Genomic DNA, 11991 nt, shown 5'->3' with positions numbered 1-11991 from the left:
ACAAAGTATGCACACAAGGAATAACTCTGGGTATGTCTACACTACCCCGCTAGTTCGAACTAGGAGGGTAATGTAGGCATACCGCACTTGCAAATGAAGCCTGGGATTTGAATTTCCTGGGCTTCATTTGCATAAGCGGGGAGCCGCCATTTTTAAAACCCCGCTGGTTCGAACCCCGTGCACGAGGTGTACCGGTAGTTCGGAATAGGAATCCTAGTCCGAACTACCTAGTTCGAGCCCCGTGTACGGGGCTCGAACCAGCGGGGTTTTAAAAATGGTGGCTCCCCGCTTATGCAAATGAAGCCCGGGAAATTCAAATCCCGGGCTTCATTTGCAAGTGCGGTATGCCTACATTACCCTCCTAGTTCGAACTAGGAGGGTAGTGTAGACATACCCAAAGAGATAAAGTTAGGCAAGAGTTAAAAAAATCAACTAAAATAGGTAACAGCTAATTAAATATGTGTTCTGTTCTCTCAAATGGAAAACAAAACACATTCCTTCAGAATGATTCTTTCTTTTATGAAGACAACAACAACAAAAATCCCCATGAGAAAATCCTTTGTGTGAATTTGTGTGTCCTGGGTTCAAGCTGGGATATCTCTGAGAACAAAATGGCTGCCACCACTGCATATGTGCAAAGTCTGTAAAAATGTACATGTGGTGTACAGGGGAAAACAAAGGCATTGCAGTTTGACAGCTCCCCAAAATTTTTTCATTATTATTTTTAGGTTAGTCTAGTGGGAAGTCTATATTTATGTTGTGGTCGAAGGTGCCTGTCAGGAAGGGCTTTTGGCACTTGCTTCTCTTCTGCACTTTGAGATTCACTTCCTGCTAGAACATTTCCAATCATGACACCTCTCTCTTCACAGTTCAGGAGCAAAGGCTGCTCACCATCCCCCAGTGCTTCAAAGTACATACATCATAATTTAGCCTCAAGGAAATGAACCAATTACAAGAACCCCGGTTTAACTTCCTGCTGCTGTAGATAAATAGGCAACAGCACTGAGAATAAGCCTGAAATTTTAAGAAATGTAGCTAGGCATTCAGCAACTACAGTCAATTGGCTTCTTTTTAAGAAATAAACCTCATCACCTTCTGTAAGGATCCAGAAGCTGATCATGGCATTTGAGGATAACTGTATGAAAGCTAATGTCCTAATAAATCTGTTCGTCTCTAAGTTGCCTCAGGACTCCTCATTTTGCAAGATTATATTTACCATTTTCTATATAGAACGCTGTCTTTGAAATTCCCAGTTCTGCATACAGATTTCAATGCTTGAATGGTGGTATAATCAGGCGCCAGTCTACAAACTGCAAACAGTCCGGGTCAAAAGATGGTTTCATGTCTTGAAATAGAAAAATGTGCATATATTGTAGAGCCTCCTCACACAAATAAGCAACACATATACCCCCATAACTTAAGGTTAAATTTAGTTTGAAATCAAACTTTGTAATGGGAGTTAAGGTCTTGTTGAACTACGGCTAACAGGGATCTGAAAAGGACCCTCTTTAGGTTGTAAAATTATTCAGAACCATAAATTGGGCAGGATAGTCACTCCTGAGGTTGTGTCATTCCTGAGGCTCATTAATATTGAGCACCACAGCCATAGCACGAAGCTGAGAAACAGAGCACCCAAGAAAAAAATCATTTGCAATTAGTATATTTTTTGATGTTGAGGGCTCTTTCTTTAAAATGTTAGATCCTTTTTCAATCAAGCCCCAGTTACACAATAGGCACACTGCATAAGAACATAAGAACATAAGAACGGCCGTACTGGGTCAGACCAAAGGTCCATCTAGCCCAGTATCCTGTCTGCCGACAGTGGCCAGCACCAGGTGCCCCAGAGAGGATGGACTGAAGACAATGATCAAGCAATTTGTTTCCTGCCATCCCTCTCCAGCCTCTGACAAACAGAGGCCAAGGACACCATTTTATCCCCTGGCTAATAGCCTTTTATGGACCTAACCTCCATGAATTTATCCAGCTTCTTTTTAAACTCTATTATAGTCCTAGCCTTCACAGCCTCTTCTGGCAAGGAGTTCCACAGGTTGACAACACGCTGTGTGAAGAAGAACTTTCTTTTATTAGTTTAAAACCTGCTACCCATTCATTTCATTTGGTATCCTCTAGTTCTTTTGCATATTTTTTATAGAGGTCTGCACTAGCAAACATTCATGGAACATTCACAGGATGCACACAATCCACAGGTGCATGATTTCACGTTTACCAGACAAACAGCAGGCAGACACTTTTAACTTTTATTTTCTCTATATATGCGAATGCTTATAAAACTGTAGCCATACCACCGATGGCTATCATATAATAGTGTCAAATCTCACATGTTAAACAACTCATCTGAAGAAGTGGGTTGTGCCCACAAAAGCTCCTGCTACAATATGGATATATTTGTTAGTCTCTAAGACACTACAGGAGTACTCGTTTTTTACATGTTAAAGAAGTCAGTCAGGCTAGATCAATACTGCATGAAGACCTCCCAAGTAAACCCGGGATGTTGTAATGGTAATTGAGTGAGGTAGCAGCCTTCTTTCTGAGTCAGAACTGAACCAGTAGGACCAGTCTGTTGAAGAAGCTGCACTTGTTCAGGAGAGAAATAAAACCAAAGCCCAGCACCTTTTATGAGATTCTTCCATTACATATTTGGGAAAAGTGGGAGTGCTCACTCTACTCTGTTGGCCAAATTCTCACCTGGATCATTTAATACAACTGGCCAAATTGTCCACTGTGAACAATCTCATTGAATACTTCAGCCCTTTTATTTGTTCTCAAATTGTCTCCCAACCAGGTCATGTATTAGAATATATACACTATTCAGAATTGTTCAGATGAATTATTTGTGCAAACAAAGTTGTTTACGAACAGGTCTCAATGGACCAGATTTTCAAAAAGAATTCCTTTTTTTTTTTAGGTACCATATTTTCCGGCATATAAGGCGACTGGGCGTATAAGATGACCCCCTAATTTTCCAGTTAAAACATAGGTTTTGGCCTATACTCGCCATATAAGACTACCCCCCCTTCCGAGGCAACACCATTTAATAACATCAGCCCACTGGATGTGCCCTAATACAGTACTGTAGCTTCGGCTACATACAGAACGTCCCTGTGCTGATACTGTATGTACCGCGCTGAGCCAATCCCGGCAAGCGGTGTATTCTATTAATGCATACAAAGCCTGCTCGGATTGGCAAAGGTTGTAATAGCCCGCCTCTCTGACACAGCCAATCCAAGCAGGCTTTGTATGCATTAATAGATGACACCACTTGCCGTGATTGGCTCAGCGCGGTACATACAGTATCAGCACAGGGACGTTCTGTATGTAGCTGAAGCTACAGTATGTTTATACCCGGCGTATAAGATGACCCCCAATTTTTGGGGGATGTTTTTTAGTATAAAAAGTCGTCTTATACGCCAGAAAATACGGTACCTGAAATGAAGTGGCTGGACTTTGCTTAGGGCCCAGCAGCTTCCCATGAAGCCATCCAGTCCAGACTTGACACTAGGTTCTGGAGCTGAGGCCTGACCCAATATGACTAATTAACTCATGGAGGGAGGCCTCATTTTTGGAAGACAGAATTAGTGACATAAATGAATCATCAGGTTGAGAACAGAATGCTTGTGCTAAATAAGTTAATACATCAGTAGTCTAAGAAGGCAGTATGTTTGAGCCAACTAAGATAAGAGCAAGAACACTCAGGCAATTATTTTGCTATTAACAAGCAACAAAATAAGGTAAAAAGGTGCAGATAATCTGAAGAGAAAGTTGAAGCATGGAGACTGTGTGGACAGCACACACTGCACAAAGATTGATTCCTACAAAGCAACCAACCAAGCCAAAAAATGTGTGATGCAATATATAGTAAATACAATGAGATGTGTATGCATATAAAGTGAGAAAGTTTCTGCATTACTTTGCAGTTGTGATGTACCCTGCTTCCATTCCCCCTGCATTTGGGTCTGATCAACTTAGTGTAGCAATGCTGTATGCCAAATAAAGATACCTGAATGACAAAGGCTGGAGTGAAACTGAGTTCCTGGGAAGCTGAGTGGAAAGAGGTGGGAATTTTAACATTAGTGGTGCCATGATTCAACCCAGTTTTATTCATTTTATTATATATGGAACTTGGTTATCCTGGTTTACAACCCAGTTCTTCAGCAATTGCATTAGACAGGTTCAAATTTCAATAGGTTTCCAGAGCACTGAAAGGGTATGGCTACACTGTGTGTGTGTGGGGAGTGGGGGGGGGGGGGCAGGGTTGGAAGAGGTATGCAAATAGTGCTCATATTTGCATAACTTCTTCCGGTTTTTTTCCGGAAGATGCTTTTCTGACATTTGGCCCCATATAGACGGGGCCTTATGTCAGAAAACCCCCTCTTTTGAAAGCCCTCTTCTTCCTCAGCTCTTCTTATCAGTAATGGTAGAAAAGCCTCTTCCGGGAAAAAAAATGGAAGAAGGTATGCAAATGAGAGCACTATTTGCATACCTCTTCCAAAAAAAACCCCACAGTGTAGCCGTACCCAAAGAATGGATTTAATAAAAAGAAGGCCCCTGTATACTCCCCAGAGATGTACTGGGAGAAGCTAGAACCGGTGGGAAAAGGAACAGTGATAATGCTGGACAAGAAATGCAAAAAGGACAAGCAAAAGACCATGTTGTTACAAGGCTTAATATTGAGAATTGGAGCTTGGAATCAGCAAGTTAAGGACTTACAGATAAAGGTCTACAAATTAGAAAAGAAAAAGTCAGGCAGAGCAAAAGGAGATTGATAAGGTACATGCCATACAGGCCCGCCAATGAGGGGATAAAGGGAGCAATTGCACATGGGCTCGGCCATTCAAAGGGGCCCAGAAGTCTTGCTTGTTGCCATTGCTACTGCAGCAATGGTGATGGCCAGAACCCTGGGCACCTTTGAATTGCAGTGGGAGCTCTGAGGGCAGAGGAAGAGAGGGGCCAGTGCCCCACTATGGGCGGCACTAAGGACTGATTGCCCTTAGCCCTGTCTCTGGCACCCAAGACCTCACCCCTTCCGGGAGCACAGAGCCAGCCCCCCACACACTTTGCTCCTGGACCTGCAGTAACTGTGGCTCCCACTAATGCCATATGTTTACCTCCTTTGGTGCAATCTGACCCCAGGGAAAGGGATTTGGTTGGGAAGGGACAGGGAGATATGGAACACAGAAGATTGGGGTGCCATTTTAGTAGCTTAAGGAAGAGAAACTGAAGGAAGAAGTAAAGAGATGAAAAGATCTCCAGAGGAGCTGCCAGCTCAATGAGCAGCCTCACTTGGTAAAATCCTGATAGGGCTTACAGACTTCCACACCACAGCTGTCTTTTGTAATACTCCTTTCATAGGATGGCTGGGAATGTCCCATGATAAAAACCATTATATCTGATTTCCAACTTCAAGCCTCCACCAATCCTTGGCACTAGACTTTATCTACCCCACTACCCACGCATCCAGACCTCAGAGCCAATTTCTGCTAAATCCTCAAGCCAATAGTCTCCCAGTGGCCAGATTTCTTATTTACCTTCTCCCTTGTCAAGACCCTAAGCTACCAAACCTTATATGGAGTTTTCAATTTGTTCCTTCCTTCTTTAATCTTAGCTCCACCAGGTCTCTCAGCTCCTCTTACCAGTAAACCTCCATAGTTGGTAAAAAGAAAAGAAAAGAAAAGAAAAGAAAAGAAAAGAAAAGAAAAGAAAAGAAAAGAAGGTCAGAGGAAGCTTGGATGAATAGGCAATTAATGAGAAAACTTTTGAACAATAAGGAACATGTATTTGGGAACATAAATATAAACTTTTTAAAAAAACCTCTACATCTCATCTTCAGGAATTTTTTAAATGCACATCAGGCTTAGGTAAATACTGTGTATCTTTCAAGATATTTTCATTCTTCTTTTATGGTACTATAAATATTGAGGTAATAATGGTGGTACGGGAAACCATTTAAATGAGAAAAATCCAAATTAATGGGTAAGCTAGAGCACGATCAGACCGCATTAAAATCAGTGAGACACAAACCCACTCTGTGTGCAGCCTACAGATTATTATCTAGTATTGGAAGTTTTAGTTTATAGTCATTAAGCCACTACTGTACAGTCACAGCCATTAATTGGTCATTTGGATTCCAATGAATGGTGTTTGGGGACAGAGGTTGGGAACCTGAAACCGGTTCTGTGCCTTAAAATGTATTCCTTTAATTTAATGTCTTTACATAGCATTACCGGTTATTTAAAAGTGTTCTGCACCCAATGCTATGAAAATATTCACATTTAGATTTCAAATTACCTCCTTGCAGTTAAAGATGCCAGTTCCACTAAGTTGTTTGAAATATCATTTACATAGGGCCATTACATCAGGTGATTTTTTTCCCTCCCTGTCTTGTGTTCAATGCCTGGTTTCTATAATCCTCACAAACTGTGAGGAATAAAGGCTTGCTTTATGCTGCCAATTTTTTTTTCTTCACACATTGGCAGTTGTCAATATTCCTTACCACATAAATTGTGCAAATATGCTGGGACATATTACAGCGTTAGTAGTTTGCTGCCACTTCTGTGTGGATTTACTGTAAATGCATACATATTAATTATTGGAAACATGGGACTCCTCTGATATTACTAACCCAAAAATGGTAGCTCTATTAGATGGGCTAATGAATCAGTTCCATGAGTGTTAGTATGGTTAATTAGGATCTCATTTTGTTTATTAGACAGAAGAATACATTCCCATGCAATTTAGAAAAACAAACAAACCCTATAACCAAAGAAATTCTGTAAACATGTGCAGTACCTTAAGGCTTTTCTAGAAGAAATAAAATGCATTTTCAGTGTACATTTTTCACATTATTTTTAGGGATGGGTTGCAAGAAAAACATCCTCAAATTCTGAGGAATTTTGGATTCAGATCTGGAATTTGAGGTTGTTATTCTAAAATGCAATAAGCATGTATTCTGCTGCTATAGCTCTGTCAGCCTCCTCTGATACAGGAGAAACAGAGATCAAATACGTGTACTGAGTCTAAATGAAAGGAGGTCCAGTGCCCATGGGGAGCTCTGACTGTTCACATCAGTTGAAGCTCTGCCTCCATGGCTTCACAATTCCCAAAATATGGCTTTGGCTAGGCTGTGGGAGCATATTATGCATAGTTTACTACACTTTGACATTGTATAATTGGAGAAGTGATCTCTCTTCACAGACTATTAAGTGTACTGGTATCCTGTAGGATGAAAGGCACTATGTCAACATCATATGAGTTGCTGACGTTTGACCTATATATAGATTGATTATAGATTTTCAAAGCTAACGTGAACTGTATAAGTACAGGACCTGTAGGTTGTAGGTTGTTACAGCATCACAGTGCAAGAGGGAGCTCAACTTAATAAGACAGAGGTCTCAGCAGTATCCCAGTTCAATGTTGCACCATGGAACCCCATCACAAGGGTCTAATGGGTAGGATGGTCAGCCAGCTAGTCAGTCTGCCAGCCTGGCAGGTCTAACCAATTGTTTGACTAGCTCTATTTTTCAAAACACAAGATGAAAACTCCAGGATACATTATCCTAGTGTTATTTTTTGGCAATTATTTTACCTTGACAGAACACATATATCATTATTTAAATGCTATTATGGTGGTTAAGTGACCCATAAAACATGCCTTCCCTTTTATTGTGTTGCTGTTGTAATCATGATCACACTAACAATTCTTGCAATACATTTGCATTAAGCAAAATATTATCAGACAGTATTATTGATGGTGCTTAATAAAGGGAAAAAATAAGAGTGCTGGATCTGATTTCTCAGGAGAATAATCACTGCCTGGTACTTATAATAACTCTCTTTTCTTCAGAGCTATGTACTTTAGAAGATGAACTGATGAAGCTCATTGATCCATCCAAGCTTATTCTGCTATCTATGTATGTCGGCTAGTTCCTTTATATTCATACCTCTCTTACACTTGCTTTGGGGTAGGATTCCTGTTTAACTACTCCATGATGTTTCACTTTATGAATGCAATCTTAAAGTAATCTGTTACCATATGGAAAAAGGAGCATACTGTTCTTCTAATATATTTAAATTATAGGTGTTTCCCCTCCCAAATGTTGGCATTTTACAGTACCATAAGTTCTGACTATGTACTATACTACAGATCAAAGTGGATTGTGCAGCAGCATATGAAAGGGATAAAAAGCGAAATAAATGTATAGGTGCTTCTACTCTTAGCTCTGGTCTGTACTAGGACTTTATTTAAAAATAACCCCCCTTACTTCAAATGTATAAGCAAAGCGTCCACACTACCAAGCCCAATATTTCAGAATAAGGGTCCACTTATTTCAAAATCTATACTCCTGCTTTTCTCAGGGAATAATGCTAATTTTGAAATAGTTATTTCAAAATAGCATTAGAGTTGATGCTTCAGTGCCGCTATTTCAAAATAACTACTCCCCAGAATCATTCAAACTAATTACTTCCCAGTGCTTCATGGGGCTCTAATTCAAGGTAGTGCATCCACATTAATGGAGCCTGACTCAGACTAATTTCAAGGCTTTCCTGTAGAGGGTATATGCTATTTCGATTTTGTTATTTTAGGAATTATTAAGTCGCATTTAGTTATTTCAAAATAGTTTCCTAGTGTAGACATGGCCTTAGTTACCCTAGTGGCAAATTGAAAGCATAGCATTGCATTCCCCACAAGGTCAGGGAGGGGCAGAATTAAGAAAATAAAATGTATTATCCACATGTTCTTTAGAAGCTATGGATCAAAAATTAAAACTGCAAAACAATGAATCCAACATCTCAAAGTCTAGAGAAATGGGACCTGGATCTCATGTGATTTTAGTTTTGTAATAACAATACAGGTTGGACTGCCCCAAACTGGGACTCTCTGATCTGTCAACATCTGTGCTTCAAAACAAGGCCATGGATGTTCCTGAATCAGGGAGTCCTGGCTGGGAGCCCCAGTGCAAGAGGGCTGGTAGTGGGAGAGCCCCAGTAGCGCAGCCAGGGATGCAGGAGCGCTGGTAGCAGAGCCAGGCCAGGGATGCAGGGAATGTGGGAATCCCTTTAGTGGGGCCAGGGATGTGGGTGATGTGGCAGCCCTAGTTGCTGGGAGCATAGCAGCATGGCAGCTCGGTGAAGAGGAGGGAGGGTGGCTGGGGTTGGCAGTGGGGCGAGAGATGGTCAGTAGCAAGTGAGCTCTCCTAATCTGGCAAATTCCCTCATTTGGGATCAGTCGGGTTCTGAGGGAGCTGGACCAAAGAGATTTGACTTGTAAGCTAACAGACAAGGATTTACAAAACCAGCCTCTTTTTTATCTCACCCTTACTCTACAGATAACTTCATATTAAAAACTCCCCACATCTTCTTAAGAATACTTAGCTTTAATTAATAGTAATAGAGATGTAGCCATGTTAGTCTGGTCTAGCTGAAACAAAAAACAGGACTATGTAGCACTTTAAAGACTAACAAGATGGTTTATTAGGTGAAGAGCTTTCATGGGCCAGACCCACTTCCTCAGATCAAATTTGGAAGAAAGTAGGCATGACCATATATACCAAAGGGATACAATAAAAAAAAAGTGAACACATATAAAAAGGACAAATCAAATTTCAGAACAGAGAGCGTTGGGGGGTGGATGAGGTAAATGTCTGTGAGCTAATGATATTAGAGGTGATAACTGGGGAAGCTATCTTTGTAATGGGTAAGATAATTAGCGTCTTTGTTAAGACCCCGGCGTAAAGTGTCAAATTTAAGCATGAATGACAGTTCAGAGGTTTCTCTTTCAAGTCTGGTGTTAAAATGCCTTTGAAGCAGGATGCAGGTAATCAAGTCGTTGAGACAATGCCCTTTCTGGTTGAAATGGCAAGAAAATGTTTTTTCTTTGTGATACTGTCTGATATCCGTTTTGTGTGCATTGATTCTTTGGCGAAGCGTCTGAGACGTTTGTCCAATGTACATAGCAGATGGATACTGTTGGCACATGATAGCATAAATTATATTTCTGGATGAGCAGGAATATGTGTTCTTGATCTTATAACTGAATTGGTTAGGTCCAATCATGGTGTCAGCAGAGTAAATATGTGGACAAAGCTGGCAACGGGGTTTGTTGCAAGGAAAAGTTCCAGGATTGGTATTAGTGTGGTATGTCCTGTGGTTGTTGGTAAGAATCATCCTGGGGTTAGGTGGTTGTCTGTAGGAGACTATGGATCTGTCTCCCAGAGCCTCTCAGAGTGTAGTATCCTGTTCTAGTATAGTTTGTAGTTTATTGATAATGTGTTGGACGGGTTTCAGTTGGGGGCTATAGGTGATGACAAGTGGTGTTCTGTTGTTGGTTTTCTTGGGTCTGTCTTGAAGTAGATGGTTTCTGGGTATTCGTCTGGCTCTTTCAATTTGTTTTTTTATTTCTCCAGGTGGGTGATTGAGGTTTATAAATGCTTGGTAGAGATCCTGAAGTTTCTGGTCTCTGTCAGTGGGATTAGAGCAGATGTGGTTATATCGAAGGGCTTGGCTATAAACGATGGATTGTATGGTGTGTTCTGGATGGGAGCTGGAGGCATGAAGGTAACTGTATGAGTCAGTGGGTTTTCTGTAGAGAGCGGTGTCTAATTTACCATTGGTGATTTGTACTGTGGTATCCAGGAAATGGATCTCTTGTGAGGAATGGTCCAGACTGAGATTGATGGTGGGGTGTCGGATGTTAAAATTTCTGTGGAATGTCTCCAGTGTTTCTTGGCCGTGGGTCCAGATCATAAAGTTGTCATTGATGTAGCGTAAGTAGAGAAGGGGCAAAAGGGGACGGGATCTGAGGAAACGTTGTGCTCAGTCAGCCATAAAGATGTTAGCATACTGTGGGGCCATGAGGGGACCCATGGCTGTGCCACTGATCTGGAGGTATAAGTTGTCCTCAAATTGGAAATAATTGTGGGTGAGAACAAAGTTACATAGGTCTGCTGCCAGACTGGCAGTGGTGTCCTCTTGGATAGTGTTTCTAACTGCTTGTAATCCGTCTTCATGTGGGATGTTGGTGTATAGAGCTTTTACATCCATGGTAGCAAGGATGGTGTTATCAGGGAGGTTATCGATGTTTTGTAGTTTTCTGAGGAAGTCAGTAGTATCTCAGAGATAGCTGGTAGTGTTCGTTGCGTAGGGTTTGAGAAGAGAGTCTACGTAGCTGGATAATCCAGTAGTGAGCGTGCCGATACCTAAGATGATGGGACGTCCGGGGTGTCCCGGTTTATGGATTTTGGGAAGCAGATAGAACAATCCTGGTCGGGGTTCAGAAGGTGTTTCTGTGTGGATTTGGTCCCGAGTAGATGTAGGGAGGTCTTTAAGGAGACAGTGTAGTTTCTTTTGGTATTCTGAGGTGGGATCAGAGGAGAGAGGTTTGTAAAATGTGGTGTTGGAGAGTTCTCTGGTTGCTTCTTGGTTATAGTCGGACTTATTCATAATGACCACAGCACCCCCTTTGTCAGCTGGTCTGATTATAATGTCCGGGTTGTTTTTGAGACTCTGGATAGCATAGTGTTCAGCGTGGCTGAGATTGTGTGTTGCTTGTTGTTGTTTGTGAATAATGTCAGTCTGTGCATTCTTATGGAAGCTTTGTATATAGAAATCCAGATTGTAATTCCGACCATCAGGGGGAGTCCATATAGAATTATTTTTCCTTTGGTGTTGATAGGGGGGATCTGGTTGTGAGAGAGAGAGAGAGGAAGAGAGAGAATGCTTGAAAGAACTGTAATTTTGAGGCTGTGCCCATGTCACACTACTCTGTGTATTTAACACAAGTTTTGGAAGCAGGATTCCTGAGTTCTATTTGCAGCTTTAAAATTGTATCCATTGTGTCACATCACTTAACCTTCTCCAGGACTCAGTTTAACAATCTGAAAAACAGGTATGATAACAATACTAACCTTTAGGGCTTCACTGATGTTTTGTGAAGGTCCTTACATTAGTGTGGGTAGGGCAGGCCCACAACATTTT

Source organism: Pelodiscus sinensis, chromosome 1 (genome assembly GCF_052426305.1).
Source record: "Pelodiscus sinensis isolate ZL-2025 chromosome 1, ASM5242630v1, whole genome shotgun sequence".
In the NCBI taxonomy this organism is placed as follows: Eukaryota; Metazoa; Chordata; order Testudines; family Trionychidae; genus Pelodiscus; species Pelodiscus sinensis.
This window is presented reverse-complemented; position numbering follows the sequence as displayed.